Source organism: Oncorhynchus mykiss, chromosome 1, assembly GCF_057628025.1.
Source record: "Oncorhynchus mykiss isolate SJ-2025 chromosome 1, ASM5762802v1, whole genome shotgun sequence".
NCBI lineage: Eukaryota > Metazoa > Chordata > Actinopteri > Salmoniformes > Salmonidae > Oncorhynchus > Oncorhynchus mykiss.
Window position 1 is genome coordinate 51,733,811 of NC_143022.1, and position 17,428 is coordinate 51,751,238.

Below are 17,428 nucleotides of genomic sequence, written 5' to 3' on the forward strand. Positions count from 1 at the left end.
CTCCTATTTAAGAATGATGGAGGCCACTGTGTTCTAAGGGACCTTCAATGCTGCAGACATTTTTTGGGACCCTTCCCCAGATCTGTGCCTCGACACAACCCTGTCTCGGAGGTCTACGGACAATTCTTTCGACCTCATGGCTTGGTTTTTTCTCTGACATGCACTGTCAACTGTGGGACCTTGTGTAGACAGGTGTGTGCCTTCTCCAAATCATGTCAAATCAATTGAATTTACAATAGGTGGACTCCAATCAAGTTGTCGAAACATCTCAAGGATGATCAATGGAAACAGGATGCACCTGAGATCAATTGAGTCTCATAGCAAAGGGGTCAGAATAATTATGTAAAGAAGTTTTTTTGTTATACATTTGTAAAAAAAAATCTAAAAACCTGTCTAGCTGTGTCAATCAATTGTGTGTAGATTGAGGAAAAACATGAATTGAATCAATTTCAGAATAAGGCTGTAACGTAACAAAATGTGGAAAAAGTCATGGGTCTGAATACTTTCCGAATGCACTGTATACCCAGATGAATCAAGAATCTTTAATAGTTAGTAAACTTTTTCAAAATGAAGGCCTCTGGCTTTGGCTCTCTGATGGTTGTGTCATGTAACTAATTTGTCTATTTTTGATCAAGGGGAAGGATAGCCGACAAAACAGCTGCTCACCATCATTCCATCTCAAGTACCCCTTTTGTGGTAAAAATGGGAGCCAGCCAGTTAGAATTTTTTTATTTTTTTTATCATAACTCAAATCTATTACTGGGGTTTTGAGTGAGGGCGTGACCGTGCAGTGTGATGGTTGGAGCAACAGCTTGTTGCAGTGTGGAGTGAGGTTACCGGCGCTGGCCCGCGGTGTCTTACCCCTTGTGCAACAAACACCTCATGGCAATGACTGTGATTCCCTGCTCCTTGCATAATGTGGCTGCAGCCACCAAAACCACGGTCACAGCAATGGGCGTCCACACTAGAGAGAAAGTCAAAAAAGGAGAAACATAGAGAATGGGATCTTGCCAGATGTCATAGTCATACGCACAATCATATCCTAATAAAACTTAGGTGCTGGGTTAATTAGTACCCACGAACAGGACAGAAAGACCCAGTATACAGTGTGCAGGGCTTTCCTTTTCATGTTGCCAGAACATCCAAGAACAAAACTAAAAGAGCCTTGGAAACCATTATAAAATCGGTCAGTTGGATTTAGTGGAATTTATAGTGAAATTAGCCACAGTGTGTTCATCTAAAGGCCCCTGGAATTAATCCCCATCAAATCCCATCAAAATAGTAAGTATTAGATGGTGCTTGTAATGAGGAAGATTGGTTGAGATGATACTCTAGGTCAGGGGTAGACAACCCTGTTCCTGGAGGGCCGCAGGTACTGCAGGATTTTGTTCCAACTAGGCACCACACCTGACCAACTGAGCTAATTGATAAGTTCAGTGTGCCTAAATTCAACACACCTGGTCTTCCTGCCCTGTTAAATCAAAAACATGGAGTGCCGCAGGAGCAGGTTTGCCGACCTTTGCTCTAGGTCGAGGCCCTCAGGAGCCGCCCAAAGGGAAGGTTGTTTCACACACACACACACCTGGAAACCATACGTAACAGTTACAAGATTCACAGTGGAAAAGGCACTTAGAAGTCAAGGTACTAAATGAAACGTATACAGTTGAAGTCGGAAGTTTACATACACCTCAGCCAAACGCATATAAACTCAGTTTTTCACGATCCCTGACATTTAATCCTACTAATAGTTTTAGGGCAGTTAGGATTTCCACCTTATTTTAAGAATGTGAAATGTCAGAATAATAGTAGAGAATGATTTATTTCATTTGTCACATTCCCAGTGGTTCATAGGTTTACATACACTCAATTAGTATTTGGTAGCTTTGCCTTTAAATTGTTTAACTTTGGTCAAACTTTTCAGGCAGCCTTCCACAAGCTTCCCACAATAAGTTGGCCCATTCCTCCTGACAGAGCTGATGTAACAGAGTCAGGTTTGTAGGTCTCCTTGCTTGCACATGCTTTTTCAGTTCTGCCCACAAATTTTCTATGGGATTGATGTCAGGGCTTTGTGATGGCCACTCCAATACCTTGACTTTGTTGTCCTTAAGCCATTTTGCAACAACTTTAGAAGTATGCTTGCAGCCATTGTCCATTTGGAAGACCCATTTGCAACAAAGTTTTAACTTCCTAACTAATGTCTTGAGATGTTGCTTCACTCTATCCACATAATTGTCCATCCTCATGATGCCATCTATTTTGTGAAGTGCACCCGTCCCTCCTGCAGCAAAGCACAACATGATGCTGCCACCACCGTGCTTCAGATGTCATTTCTCCAAAAAGTATGATCTTTGTCCCCATGTGCAGTTGCAAATCACAGTCTGGCTTTTTATGGTGGTTTTGGAGCAGTGGCTTCTTCCTTGCTGAGCGGCCTTTCAGGTTATGTCGATATAGGATTAGTTTAACTGTGGATATAGATAATTTTGTACCCGTTTCCGGCAGCATCTTCACAAGGTCCTTTTCTGTTGTTCTGGGATTGATTTGCACCTTTCGCACCAAAGTACGTTCATCTCTAGGAGACAGAACGCGTATCCTTCCTGAGCAGTGTGACGTCTGTAAACAATTCTTGGGAAAATGACTTATGTCATGCACAAAGTAGATAACCGACCGACTTGCCAAAACTATAGTTTGTTAACAAGAAATTTGTGGAGTGGTTGAAAAACTAGTTTTAATGACTCCAACCTAAGTGTATGTAAACTTCCAACTTCAAATGTATTGCATTATTTTATGGCCGGTTAGGCACCTATATGAGACTGTCAAAAGCTACAAACCCTACCACATGGCAAAACAGTCCATTACACCATAGCCTACGTGTCAACAGTTTTATGACAATGCGTGTCAAGTAAAGTGTTACCCAATATTATTAAATTTGCCCAAGTTTGTCATAAGACACGAACAGAATGAATCAGTGATTCAAATTTCCTGCTACAATCTGAGGAAACAACAAGACTGCCCGCCTGTGTGTGTGCATGGGTTTAACACCTTGTGTAGCCGTTAGCAATGTTGCTAATGAAAACAGTCTTTTGGTAGAAGGCAAGGCTTTCCCAAATACCTTCTCAGGTAAATGTTAACTACTAAGTAGCCTATGCTTATCGGTTTTAATAAAACACATTATTTGAAGGACAAACATTGTGGCAATTCCTATCTTGCAGTAAAACTGTAAGACTTTAATCAAGAGAAGACCGGTTAAATATTTAAAAAAGTGTTGCATGTTCTATTACTTCCCCTAATAGTCCTGATCATAAAGACCTAGACAATATCCCAAACTACTAACAATACACTGATTTCATACATTTTCAGTAATTGCAATTGTAAAGTCATGTCACAATACCACTACAAATGTTTGTAAACTCGATAAAGTATTCAATCGTTTTGCTGTGTATTTCAGATGTCAAGGCAGTAGAATGTACCAGAGACCACCAAAACAGAGCTCATTTGGCAAAAGCCCCCCCAAACAGCTACTTCTTCTATTTGGCTGACTACTCTATGTACTTGTGGAAAACACTGGTTATTACTTATGTTTTCGTTCCTTGCATGAAAATTCACTTGACAGATTGACTGTTTGACATAATAAATGCAAATAATTGCAGAAGTGTATGTTCCAGAACTGTTTGAAGAGCCAAGGGACACAACAGATGCAATGAGAGCTTGATGGAAGGTAAAGCCTAAGAATAACAACATAATAATAAACTGCCAAAATAAAGGAAACACCAACATAAAGTGTCTTAATAGGACGTTGGACCACCACGAGCAAAGAACAGCTTCAATACACATTGGCATTGATTCTGCAAGCGTCTGGAAATCTATTGGAGGGATGCAACACCATTCTTCCACAATAAATTCCATAATTTGGTGTTTTGTTGATGGTGGTGGAAATTGCAGTCTCAGGCACCGCTCTGGAATCTCCCATAAGTGTTCAAATGGGTTAAGATCTGGTGTCTGAGATGGCCATGACATATGGTTTACATTGTTTTCATGCTCATCAAACCATTCAGTGACCACTCATGCCCTGTGGATGGGGGCATTGTCATCCTATGGGGGCATAGCCATGGTAGCCAAAATAATGGGCTGCCCAGTATTTTTATATATGACCCTAAGCATGATGGGATGTTAATTGCTTAATTAACGTTGGAAGCACCTTACTTTGTATCCCTTCTTTACTTAAGAGTTTCCATTATTTTGGCAGTTACAATATTGAATTGTATATTTGGCTAAAGGCTATATAAACTAATGACTACATTAACCTCTCTAAAACTGGCCCTACTGAGGCTAAATCACCATGGTAAGATATAGGTGAACATAGCATTCCTAACCTAGCCCATAATGTCTGCTGTGTGGATCGAGCAGTTAACAAGTCGAGCAGTCATTTGAAAGAGTAAGGACATTTCGGCGAGACAACTCAAAGGCGAAATCCATTAACGCCAAGATAATGGAATCCATTGCCCTTGACAATCAACCGTTCTCTGTTGTGGGAGATGTTGGCTTTCGCCGACTGGTCGAGCAACAGCACACTTTTACATGTGTTTTTTAAACTATTTTTCAGATGTTGCCCTACCGGACTTACACAGTAATAGCGTCACTGTTATTATCTTAACGACTGACATTTGGACCAGCGATATCTCCCCATGAGCATGCTGAGTCTGACAGCACAGTGGGTCATCGAGGATTTCGAACTGAGGAAAGTCGTATTGCATGCTCATGAATGTGCTGGTTGTCATACCGCTGCTGCCAATTCAATGGCATTTGAGAACATGTTTGAAACATGGACACACTAGCTAGCTCCATTCGAACAAATGACTTGAGAAATAAGCTCATCAACTGCGCCTGCAGCAGACGTGATACCCCTCTGTCATGGCACTGAAACGCCTGCTCAACAAAACTGGCAGGGATGTAAACAAATGTGCACAAAATTTGAGATAAGCTTCAAGCATATGGAACATTTTGTGCGTATGGAACATTTCTGGGATCTTTTTTTTCAGCTCATGAAACATGGGACAAACACTTTACATGTTGCGTTTACATTTTTGTTCAGTGTAGTATTCTTATTCTAATTCCAAATTCTAACACCACTGATTCTGTCACAATAGTGGAGTAAGCATGCCCATTCTGACTTTGTCAATGCTAAGCTAAACAGTTAGCTAGCAGCTAGTGTGCGATGTTAATGCTGACTAGTTACTATGGAGTGAAGATGGCCCCTTTTCCCGATGAGGTGGATGTTTTTACTGGCTCACATTGGCGATTGAAACAGTTGCCCTTGACAACAGTTTGCCCACACAGGCTGTGAACAAGTGATTCAGTGGCATTCTCTCTTTACTGTGTCACCACCATGCAAGATGCTATGTACAAGGACCGCTACTTTGATGCAGACAAGAAACAGGGTTGACGTGAAATGTTACATACACAGCTGGTCAAGATGGAAACGGACACAGTGATAGAGTGCACAGAGGAAGAGGCCACAGACAGACAGAGCTGAAACTTCACTGCTTGACATGTATGATGCAATCCTGATTGAGAATGAAACAACTGTCACGACTTCGGCCGAAGTTGGTCCCTCTCCTTCTTCGGGCGGTGTTCGGCGGTCGACGTCACCGGCTTTCCAGACACCACCGATCTGTTTCATTTTAGTTTTGTTTTGTCTTGATCATACACACCTGGCTTCTATTGCATTAATTATGTTCCTTATTTAACCCTATGATTTCCCTCTCTGTTGTGCGTTATTGTTTGTCATGTGGGTTCTCGTTGTTCATGCTTGGGATTATTGTATTTGTTCCTTGTTGGAATCTTACTTATTTTGGATGATTACTCAGAACTGTGTCCTGCGCCTGACTGCATTTTTTTCCCATTTTACCAACGTCCTCACAACAACTGTGAAATAATCAAATGGTTTTGATTGTTTTACAGGTAAATACCAACGAAAAAACTTTTTGGTCAGTGTGTGTGAGAGTAACCTTAATTTAACTAGGCAAGTCAGTTAAGAACAAGTTCTTATTTACAATGACGGCCAGCCCCGGCCAAACCCAGACAACGCTGGGCCAATTGTGCGCTGCCCTATGGGACTCCCAAACACGACCAGATACAGCCTGGATTCGCACCAGGGACTGTAGTGACGCCTCCAGAACTAAGATGCAATGCCTTAGACATCTGTGTCCGTGTGTGTGTGTTAACTATTTAACTGTACTAGAATGCTTAAAAGGCAGCTAAAATCTTAAATGTCGGTATCAATTTTTAAAAGTGTAGACTTTACTATGAAATGCTTACTTACAAGCCCTTAACCAACAGTGCAGTTCAAGAAGAGTTAAGAAAGTATTTACCAAGTAGACTAAAATAAAAAGTAACACAATAAGAATAACAATAATGAGGCTATCCACAGTGTGCACCGGTACTGAGTCAGTGTGTGGGTGTACAGGTTAGTTGAGGTAATTTGTAAATGTAGGTGTGGGTGAAGTGACTATGCATAGAAAATAAACACGAGTAGCAGCAGTGTACCGCTTCACGTGTGGTGGCAGAGAAAACAGTCTGACTTGGGTGACTGAAGTCTCTGAAATTGTATGGGCTTTCCTCTGACACGCCTAATGTATAGGTCCTGGATGGCAGAAAGCTTGGCCCCAGTGATGTACTGGGCCATTCGCACTACCCTCTGTAGTGCCTTACGGTCAGATGCCGAGCAGTTTCCATACAAGGCAGTGATGCAACCGGTCAGGATGCTCTCGATGGTGCAGCTGTAGAACCTTTCGAGGATCTGGGGACCCATGCCAAATCTTTTCAGTCTCCTCAGGGGGGAAAGGTTTTATCGTGCCTTCTTCACGACGGTCTTGGTATGTTTGGACCATGATAGTTCCTTGGTCATGTGGACACCAAGGAACTTGAAACTCTTGACCCGCTCCACTACAGCCCCGTTGGAGTGCGTCTAGGGTGTCCGGAAGGATGCTGTTGATGTGAGCCATGACCATCCTTTCAAAGCAATTCATGGCTACCGACGTGAGTGCTACGGGGCGGTAATCATTTAGGCAGGTTTACTTCCATGGGCACAGGGACTATGGTGGTCTGCTTGAAACGTAGGTATTACAGACTCTGTCAGGGAGAGGTTGAAAATGTCAGTGAAGCCATCAGAGACTCTGGGTTCGCGCCCAGGCTCTGTCGTAACCAGCCGCGACCGGGAGGTCTGTGGGGCAACGCACAATTGGCCTAGCGTCGTCCGGGTTAGGGAGGGCTTGGCCGGTAGGTATGTCCTTGTCTCATTGCGCACCAGCGACTCCTGTGGCAGGCCGGGCGCAGTGCGTGCTAACCAAGGTTGCCAGGTGCACAGTGTTTCCTCCGACACATTGGTGCGGCTGGCTTCCGGGTTGGATGCGCGCTGTGTAAAGAAGCAGTGCGGCTTGGTTGGGTTGTGTATCGGAGGACGCATGACTTTCAACCTTCGTCTCTCCCGAGCCCGTACGGGAGTTGTAGCGATGAGACAAGATAGTAGCTACTAAAACAATTGGATACCACGAAATTGGGGAGAAAAAGGGGTAAAATTAAAAAAAAATAAGAAAATGTCAGTGAAGACACTTGACAATTGGTCCGCGCATTCTTTTGAGTACATGTCCTGGTAATCCGTCTGGCCCAGCGGCTTTGTGAATGTTGACCTGTTTTTAAAGGTTTTGTTCATATTGGCTACTGAGAGCGTCATAATAGTCATCCAGAACAGCTGGTGTTCTCGTGCATGCTTCAGTGTTGCTCGCCTCGAAGCGAGCATAAAAAGGCATTTAGGTAGTCTGGTAGGCTTGCGTCACTAGGCAGCTCGCGTCTGGGTTTCCATTTGTAATCTGTAATAGTTTTCAGGCCCTGTCACATCTGACGAGCGTCAGAGCCGGTGTAGTAGGATTCAATCTTAATCCTGTATTGACACTTTGCTTGTTTGATGGTTCGTCTGAGGGCATAGCGGGATGTCTTGTAAGCATCTGGATTAGTCTCCCGCTCCTTGAAAGCGGCAGCTCTAGCCTTTAGCTCGATGCGGATGTTGCCTGTAATCCATGGCTTCTTTTTGGGATATGTACGCACAGTCACTGTGGGGATGACGTCGTTCATGCACTTACTGATGAAGCCGATGACTGAGGTGGTGTACTCCTCAAAGCCATTGGATGAATCCCGGAACATATTCCAGTCTGTGCTAGCAAAAACAGTCCTGTAGTATAGCATCCGTCATCTGATCACTTCCGTATTGAGCGAGTCACTGGTACTTCCTGCTTTAGTTTTTTCTTGGAAGCAGGAATCAGGAAAATATAATTATGGTCAGATTTGCTAAAAGGTAGGGTGGGGGAGAGCTTTCTATGCATCTCTGTGTGTGGAGTAAAGGTGGTGTAGGATTTTTTTTTCTCTGGTTGCACATGTGACATGCTGGTAAAAATTTGGTAAAATAGTAACTAGTAAGATAAGATAGTGACAATGAGTTCATGTTAATTTCCTTGAAATCAGGAGGGGGAAAACCAGGCAGTCACATCCCCATTCATCCCTCTCTTGTGATAACCATCATCGCTCAGAAATCAAACCCCTGAGTCATTATCTACCTTCTGACTTTCCTTCAAATAAGGCATCAACTGTCATTTTCCTCAGCGCAATGCCTTTATCTATTTCTCAACATGACCGCCCGCAGCCTTTAACAAGCTTCTCTTTCCAGTGAATTGATGGAGCTGACCGGACACTCAGAATGCTCAAACCCGTGTGTGTACACAACAAACAGGGGGACAATATTAGTGGAGGGCTACAGTAGACTCACCGATGGAGTGATCGGCTCCTTTAGATCTGGTGTACAGGCCAGGAACGCTGCCAGGAGGAAGATGGAGGACAGGAGCTCCGCTCTTCCTACAACACCAGTCACCTGTCAGAGGAACCAAACATTTTTAAAAAGTCAACATTTCTGGCACAAATATGTTCTTCTTTCATAAATGAATCAAAGAGTTCCACTTTCCCCATGACAGCCATTACCTGGCATAGGCACAAAGTTGAAAGTAAACGGTCAAAGTTAACGTTTCTGGCACAAAGATGTTCCCTCGTCAATCAATCATCCTTTAAAACACTTCCTGCTCAGTCTCTCTGGAGTTCACGCTTCTCAACATGTCTCCCAGGCATGCTTGAAATTGGCTGAAACCTGATTCTCCATGACAAAGGCTAACCTAAACCTACAATATGCACCCAACTGAAAACAACAAGACCGTAAATGAAAAGAATGCCTGTCACCTAGCCTAGAACTAAATCATGGAGGCAGTCAACAGAGGTAACACTGGCGCCTGCCGGCCAGGGGCCACTTATAGAAATATATGAAGGATGATTGCCACCTTATGGTAGTACATGGAACTGCACATGTCCTGTTTTCACAAACGCAGCTGGGGCTGGTAAATCCTGAACCAAGAGGAGAGCAAATCTGTGTCATGTTCAGTAGGGAGAAAAGGTTTTGAAACAAAGTGAGGTATTAACTGAACTTGACCAGTAAGAAATAAGAACCTTACTGAACATGACCCAGGTGAGGTTGACTCACCTAACCTGACCTCTACCACATAGATGTCCTAAGATCAACACATAGACTGATACACAATTGCTAAACACTTGACTGTGACAGTCTTGCCTGACGACTCAAACTTAATTATTCCGCTGCACTATCGTTCACTACACACAGTACTTCAGTCTGAGACTGCAATTACTGAAATGTTTCGTGGTGATGTCAAAACGACAGTGTTGTACACAACCAAGTCATCAGCAATTGGATCATCTCGAACCAATCTGAGTATCAAAGCCAATGACGAATGTTCAAAATGTCGCTTTACCCGTGTGTTTTGGCTCTAGCCCAACCCATCGATTTCTGGGACCAATCAGACGGACTAGAACGTATTTACAGTCTAGAAATCGTAGGGCATGTACTCAGATCCAGATTCAATGCGAAGAATAAACTAACGTCTGTGGGTGTGGTGCAGCATTTGGCCAAAGCAAGGAGTTTGTGTAGCCAGGCAAGTGACAGTCAGCCTCTTAACAACATACGTTGACAGACATCACTGTTATGCAGCATTTTCATCTCTCAACCACTTGCAACTATTGAATCCAATGAAACTATTCAAAGCATGCATCTTTCAGTTCCATCTTTAGGATTACCAATGTCATACAAACAAAGTTCTAGTTGAATATGTTCACTATGAATATGTTCAGGTACCAGACACAGATGCACACAAAAACTCTGAACGACACATTCAGAAAGAAAGCCATTCTAAAGATGCTAAAAGACAGAGGCATGGCACAACAGTCTCTTTGTCCATGTTTATCATAAAGGGGAGCTTCATTGCTCAGTGTATCAAATGAAAAACAAATGATCTGTTGAGAGAGAGATTACAGACCAAGATAACGTGAAGGCCATTGGCCGGGCCAAGGGCTACATTGTGAATTGTGAAATGGGTCCTTCCAAGCGATTGAGAGGCTGCACTCAGCTGAAGGAGAGAGTGAGGGAGCACTAGAGCTGTGTGACATTTCAACTCCCTTTCCCAGAGTGGCAGAATGTTGTCTTTGTTTTACTATTCTGTTTTTGTTTTCAAATCTTCTATTCAGTTTTTCTAAGGCCTGTCTAGTTGCCGGTGCAACTCGGTTGAATGTGGTGAAATACAAGTACAAATTGGGGGTAAGGGGGCAAATAGGCAAGATGAGAGAAGTTGTTGTTGAGGTAGACAGTAATGGCTGAGATTAGTTCAATTTAGTTCATTTCCAAACAATTCAGGCATTGAAAGGGACATTAACCAACTCAATGTCCAACTTGTATTGAATTCCATTCTTTCCATGTCACCAATGCATGCAGGTCTGTTTAACTATTATAGCAGCAATGTTGAACGTTCAAGCTGCTGCACAGACACTATGGGATTGCTAGTCTAGAGCGCCAGGTTTAATTTAACTGGTTAACTATTTATCTGTACATGGAATTGTATTATTTATTTATTTTACTCATGTTTTTCGAATCTTTACAGGAAAATGCCACGGGTACTATCTGATGTGGGGAGACATTTCACTACAGCTAATGTAGAAGGAAAAGCTGTGTACATTTGCAAATACTGTGCCAAATCATATGTGAAGAATGCAACAAAGATGCAGAATCATCTGGCCAAGTGCATAAAGTTCCCTCAGTGCTCACAACAAGCAACCTCTGATAAATGGCCCTCTACTTCTAGTCGAGGTGAAAATTATGAATCAGACACCTTATCGATAGCAACAGCTCATGGTCTTCCTGGAATCATACGTTTTTTTGACTCAGTGGAGGAACGTTGTCACCTCTGATGCTCACAGGCAATGTGTAGTGGAAGAGATCTCTGAATGTTCTTCGCCCAGCATACACCCCTCCAACCAGACATGCTTTATCTACTTATTTATTGGAATCAGAGTTCAACAGAGTTCAAGTGAAGTCAGCAAATCAGCAAAAGCAGACTGTATTGCAGTCATCTCTGATGGGTGGTTGAATGTTCGTGGGCAAGGAATAATTAACTACATCATCTCCACCCCTCAACCATTATTCTACAAGAGCACAAGAGCACAAGGACAACAGACACACCGGTCTCTACATTGCAGATGAGCTGAAGGAAGTCGTCAATGACCTTGGACCACAGAAATTACCTTGGATCACACCCATTGGCTGTGCTGCTCATGCATTGAATCTGCTCCTCAAGGACATCATGGCACTGAAAACAATGGATACACTCTACAAGAGAGCCAAGGAAATGGTAAGGTATGTGAAGGGTCATCAAGTTATAGCAGCAATCTACCTCACCAAGCAAAGTGAGAAGAATAAGAGCACCACATTGAAGCTGCCCAGCAACACCCGTTGGGGTGGTGTTGTCATCATGTTTGACAGACTCCTGGAGGGGAAGGAGTCTCCAAGAAATGGCCATATCAGTCTGCCAATATAGACAATCCTTTCAAGAGGATCCTCCTGGATGATGTATTTTTGGAAAGAGTGGTAAGCAGCCTGAAACTCCTGAAACATATAGAAGTAGCCATTGCACGGATTGAGGGAGACAATGCCATACTGTCTGATGTTCAGATTCTGCTTACAGATGTAAGAGAAGAAATCTGTACTGCCCTGCCCATTTCACTGTTGCTCCAAGCAGAGGAAACTGCAGTTCTGAAATAGATCAAAGAGCGTGAAGACTTCTGCCTGAAGCCCATACACATGTTGGACCCCAAGTATGCTGGCAAGAGCATCCTGTCTGGTGCAGAGATCAACAAGCCTATGGTGTCATTACCACCTTGGCCTGGATGAGGGCAAGGTTTTTGGCAGTCTGGCGAAATACACTTCCAAGCAAGGCCTTTGGGATAGAGATGCAATATGGCAGTCGTGCCTCATATCTCATCAGCCACCTGGTGGAAGGGACTTTGTTAATCTGAGGCTCTTTCCCCTGTTGCCTCCATCACCCTCCAAATCCCACCAACATCACCCACCTCAGAGCGCAACTGGTCCTTGTTTGGGAACACACACACCAAAGCACGCAACAGGCTGACCAATACAAGGGTTGAAAAATTGGTGGCCATCCGGGCAAATGTTTGGCTTTTAGAGCCTGACAACAAGCCATCCTCAACAAGGTTGGAAAGTGACAGTGAATATGAGGCCTGAGAGTCTGATGTTCAAGAGGTGGACATTGAGGAGGTTCAGGGAGAAGACATGGAAGCTTGAGAGGAAGACAACCAAAGATTTAGTTTCTAGACAATCATTTTACAGACGTATGTTGAACACATTTTTGAGAGATGCGATGGATCATTCAATATACTGTAAATACGTTCTAGTCAATTCATAATTAAATCGTTTTTTTTATATTGGAAGGATTTAATCATTTGCTATTACGTCTACTTATGATAAGGTAAATGTTTGTCTCCATATGATATGGCAAATATATACAATGCAAAAAAACATCTACATTTAAATGGTATTAATATTAATTTGCATATTTCCATTAATTCCCATATATTCCTGGTAATTCCCACAGAAATTTTCCAACTGAATATTCCCAAAAATATGCAACCCTAGTGGGCAACATGTACAATCATCCTAAAATGACATGTTGAAACATTTACATATAAACTCAGCAAAAAAAGAAATGTCCTCACTGTCAACTGTGTTTATTTTCAGAACTTAACATAACATAAAAAGATTGACCAACTGAGACAAACTAAACAAGTTGCGCAGACATATGACTAACAGAAATGGAATAACGTGTCCATGAACAAAGGGTCAAAATCAAAAGTAACAGTCAGTATCTGGTGTGGCCACCAGCTGCTGGACTGCACCATATTTGCCAGTTCTGGCTGTGAGATGTTACCCCACTCTTCCACCAAGGCACCTGCAAGTTCCCGGACATTTCTGGAGGGAATGGCCCTAGCCCTCACCCTCCGATCCAACAGGTCCCAGACGTGCTCAATGGGATTGAGATCCGGACTCTCCGCTGGCCATGGCAGAACACTGACATTTCTGTCTAGCAGGAAATCACTCACAGAACGAGCAGCATGGGTGGTGGCATTGTCATGCTGGAGGGTCATGTCAGGATGAGCCTGCAGGAAGGGTACCACATGAGGGAGGAAGATGTCTTCCCTGTAACGCACAGCGTTGAGATAGCCTGTAATGACAACAAGCTCAGATCGATCCCGCTCCAGAGTACAGGCCTCGGTGTAACGCTCTTTCCTTCGACGATAAACGCAAATCCGACCATTACCCCTGGTGAGACAAAACCGCGACTTACAACAGGCCTACAAGCTCTCAGTCCAGCCTCTGGCAGTTGTTGTTACCATCCTGTACCTGTCCCGCAGGTGTGATGTTCAGATGTACAGATCCTGTGCAGGTGTTGTTACACGTGGTCTGCCACTGCGAGGACAATCAGCTGTCCATCCTGTCTCCCTGTACCGCTGTCTTAGGCATCTCACAGTACAGACATTGCAATTTATTGCCCTGGCCACATCTGCAGTCCTCATGCCACCTTGCAGCATGCCTAAGGCATGTTCACGCAGATGAGCAGGGAACCTGGGCATCTTTCTTTTGGTGTTTTTCAGAGTCAGTAGAAAGGCCTCTTTGGTGTCCTAAGTTTTCATAACTGTGACCTTAATGGCCTACCGTCTGTAAGCTGTGTCTTAACGACCATTCCACAGGTGCATGTTCATTCATTGTTTATGGTTCAGTGAACAAGCATGGGAAACAGTGTTTAAACCCTTTACAATGAATAACTGTGAAGTTATTTGGATTTTTACGAATTATCTTTGAAAGATAGTGTCCTGCAAAAGGGACGTTTATTTTTTTGCTGAATTTATTAAAATATTGTATATTGCGCTAATGTGGACAGTTTGTGTTACTACATTATAAGCTTGCATTTTAACCACATAAATTTAATGGATATAGCTTACACATCCTTTTTTACCTCAGACTGGTGATACATAGTCATCAAGGTGATACTGAATAGATTGCTTTAAACAGATTCATATATTTGGTTTGGTACAATTGCTTTTATCATACGCGCCTATCTGTCGAAGGACTCATTTTCATACTCAAATGGCACAGATCATTTGGAGCGCTCTCTGTATAAAAGTCGTACATGGATTTGACAGTCAAGCTATCCCACAAATGAAAGCCAACCTCTGTCGCTATGGTGCAGCGGTCTAAAGGTACTGAATCTCAGTGCTAGAGGCGTCACTACAGACACCATGGTTCTAATCCAGGCTGTATCACAATTGGCCCAGCATAGTCCGGGTTTGGCCGGTGTAGGCAGTCATTGTAAATAAGAATTTGTTCTTAACTGACTTGCCTAGTTAAATAAAAGTTAAATAACAATTTTATTTTAAACATTAGTGCCTTGTAAGAACAAAGCAAATTTAAGCTATTCCTGTGCTTGTAGCCAATCAGAATCCACAGATTTAAACAGAAGCAGCTAAGTTCGTGTCAGAAAGCTCCCTTAGACCACTGTGCCACTCGGGAGCATGGATGGGGTAAGGATTTAGGGATAGTTAATTCAGCTTGTTAGTTCCTAGATCTGTGCCTACACTATGAGCAGACTTAGGGCCTCCATGTGGATGGAATGCACAGCCGCTACCACAGCAAACAGCAGTGTTTCATCTGATCCTAGATCTGTGTTTGCCTACAATACGAGCAAACTTACGGCCTCTGTGTGGATGGGGTGCACTGCAAAAAGCAGGGCCGCCACCAGGCTGGAGGTCTTATCCAGGAAGAGACAACAGATGCGCAGGAAGAACACACACACCACGGCATGTAGCCCTGTGTTGAGCAGGTGGTAGGATGCAGAGCTCACTAAAGAGGTAGTTCAGCCGGAACGTGAGCACGGTCAGGTGCCGGTAGTACTTGTGGCTCCTCTCCTGTGGTATGAAACAAAAATATGGAAGGGAGAATAGTGCTGTTGTGAATATAGGTGATTTTGTTGGAACTTGCAATCAATCTCCTCTGACTATCATTATGACAAGAATCAGAGTTCACAGATATACACCACAGCCATTGATTAATTGAACAAAAATATAAACTCAACAAGCAACAATGTTATTGATTTTACTGCGTTACAATCACCATGCCAATTGTACTCTCCCTCAAAATTTGAGACATCTGTGGCATTGTGTTATGTGACAAAACGGCACATTAGTGGCCTTTTGTCCCTAGTACAAGGTGCACCTGTGTATTGATCCTGCTGTATAATCAGCTTCTTGATATGTCACACCTGTCAGGTGGATGGATTATCTTGGCAATGGAGAAATTCTTATGTTAACAGGGATGTAAACACATTTGTGCACAATATTTTAAAGAAATTAGCTTTTTTTGTGCATATGAAACATTTCTGGGATCTTTTATTTCAGCTCATGAAACATGGGACCAACACTTTACATGTTGTGTTTATATTTTTGTTCAGTGTAAAATACATTTGAACTATTCTCAGCTGACATTCAAATAATACCTTTTCACTTGATCATCTGCATGTTTTTTGCAAGGGGAGCATAAACAAAGTAAGACGTGGTGCATGACATGTCATGTGTAATCTCATGCACCAAACACTTTCCTCCCCAAGCTTGAGGATATTTCATGATAGATTCATCACCTCAGACATGGGCGTGCCCCAGAAGTCATTGAAGAACAGGTTGCAGAGTGGGGTGGCGGGCCACAGGTCCTTATTGTCCAGAATGGCTGAGACATCGTTGAACACACAGCCACAGGATAAGCTGTTCCAGTAGCATCCCAACACCAATCCAGTCAAAATCAAAATCTCATTCCACGACACGACAGCCATCGCTAACCAAAGGCTTCATTGATCACTGTGATGGATGAAGTAACAGCAGGACAGTAGAAATTAGACTTGAGAGGTTATCTTTATTCATTATCATGGTTCACAAAATACAATGTGCCCAGCCCAGATTTGCTATGACTGGCATCATAACAATGTTTGCCTTCAGGTACACTGAGTAGGTCTATTATCAATTCCCAAACAATGCAGAAATATTATATTAGCAAAAAAAATATGACAATTGCATTGAGGATGTCGTATTAAAACTTGAAAGACAACAATGTAGTTAGCTAGCTAGGTAACTATATCAACCGAGAACAAGATCCTGTAGTTGCAGCCACGCTAGCTGGTCACTGTAACTTAAAAAATATTGTCATCCAGCATTGGGGATACGTCAGGATTTTTGCAATTAGTCTTTTTACTTTATCTACTTCCACAGAGTTAGATGAACTTGTGGATACATTTTGTAAATATCTGCGTGCACTAAGAAGGAAGTTAACTAGCGTTAGCGCAATGACTGGAAGTCTATGGGTTTCTGCTAGCTAACAAATATCCATACTCTTACTTCTAGACATTGTGTTAACGCAAGTTAGCATTGGCTAGCGACACTGCCTATAACGTCCTTAACACAGATGCATACAAATGGTATCCAAGAATTCACCCAACTCTGGGGAAGTAGATAAAGTCTCGAAGTATGCCTTTTACAAACACACCAACGTTAACTTAGCTAGATAACTGTTGTTGAAGATAACCTAATCGCCTCTAGCTGGGCTAGCCTCTTGCATTTCCACTTGATTGTTCACGATTCATTGTCGAGTTTATCTACTGCTGATGAAAATAGTTTACAGTAACATGTCCTAACATATAACATTGTTAGAAGAAATTTGAACATTTAGAAACTTACGTTAAAGTATTCGGCGATTGACATTCCAATTTGAACGCTAGCAAGCCAATAAATCCCCAAACTTCCGGGGCAAAGTTTAAGCTAAAAAGGGGCACTGATTTCAGAAACGTGTTGTCCCATATGTACTGACACTATCAAGAAGATGAGAACACACTTTGCTTGATATAAACCATGAACATGTTTGTGTTGAAAATCTCTC

At 42.7% G+C, this 17,428-nt stretch overlaps 1 pseudogene across 1 annotated transcript in view; it reads right to left on the bottom strand.

Moving 5' to 3' along the window:
• LOC110532387 (protein O-mannosyl-transferase TMTC3-like) overlaps nucleotides 1-17,370 on the bottom strand; it is a 62,955-nt pseudogene extending 45,585 nt beyond the window's left edge. The window contains exons 1-5 of the transcript XR_016495662.1: nucleotides 17,230-17,370; nucleotides 16,143-16,356; nucleotides 15,201-15,414; nucleotides 8,816-8,917; nucleotides 871-964 (exon numbers count right to left, since the gene is read on the bottom strand). The product of XR_016495662.1 is annotated as a protein O-mannosyl-transferase TMTC3-like (transcript). The remainder of the gene's footprint in view (nucleotides 1-870; nucleotides 965-8,815; nucleotides 8,918-15,200; nucleotides 15,415-16,142; nucleotides 16,357-17,229) is intronic.
• Between the last annotated feature and the right edge of the window lie 58 nt (nucleotides 17,371-17,428).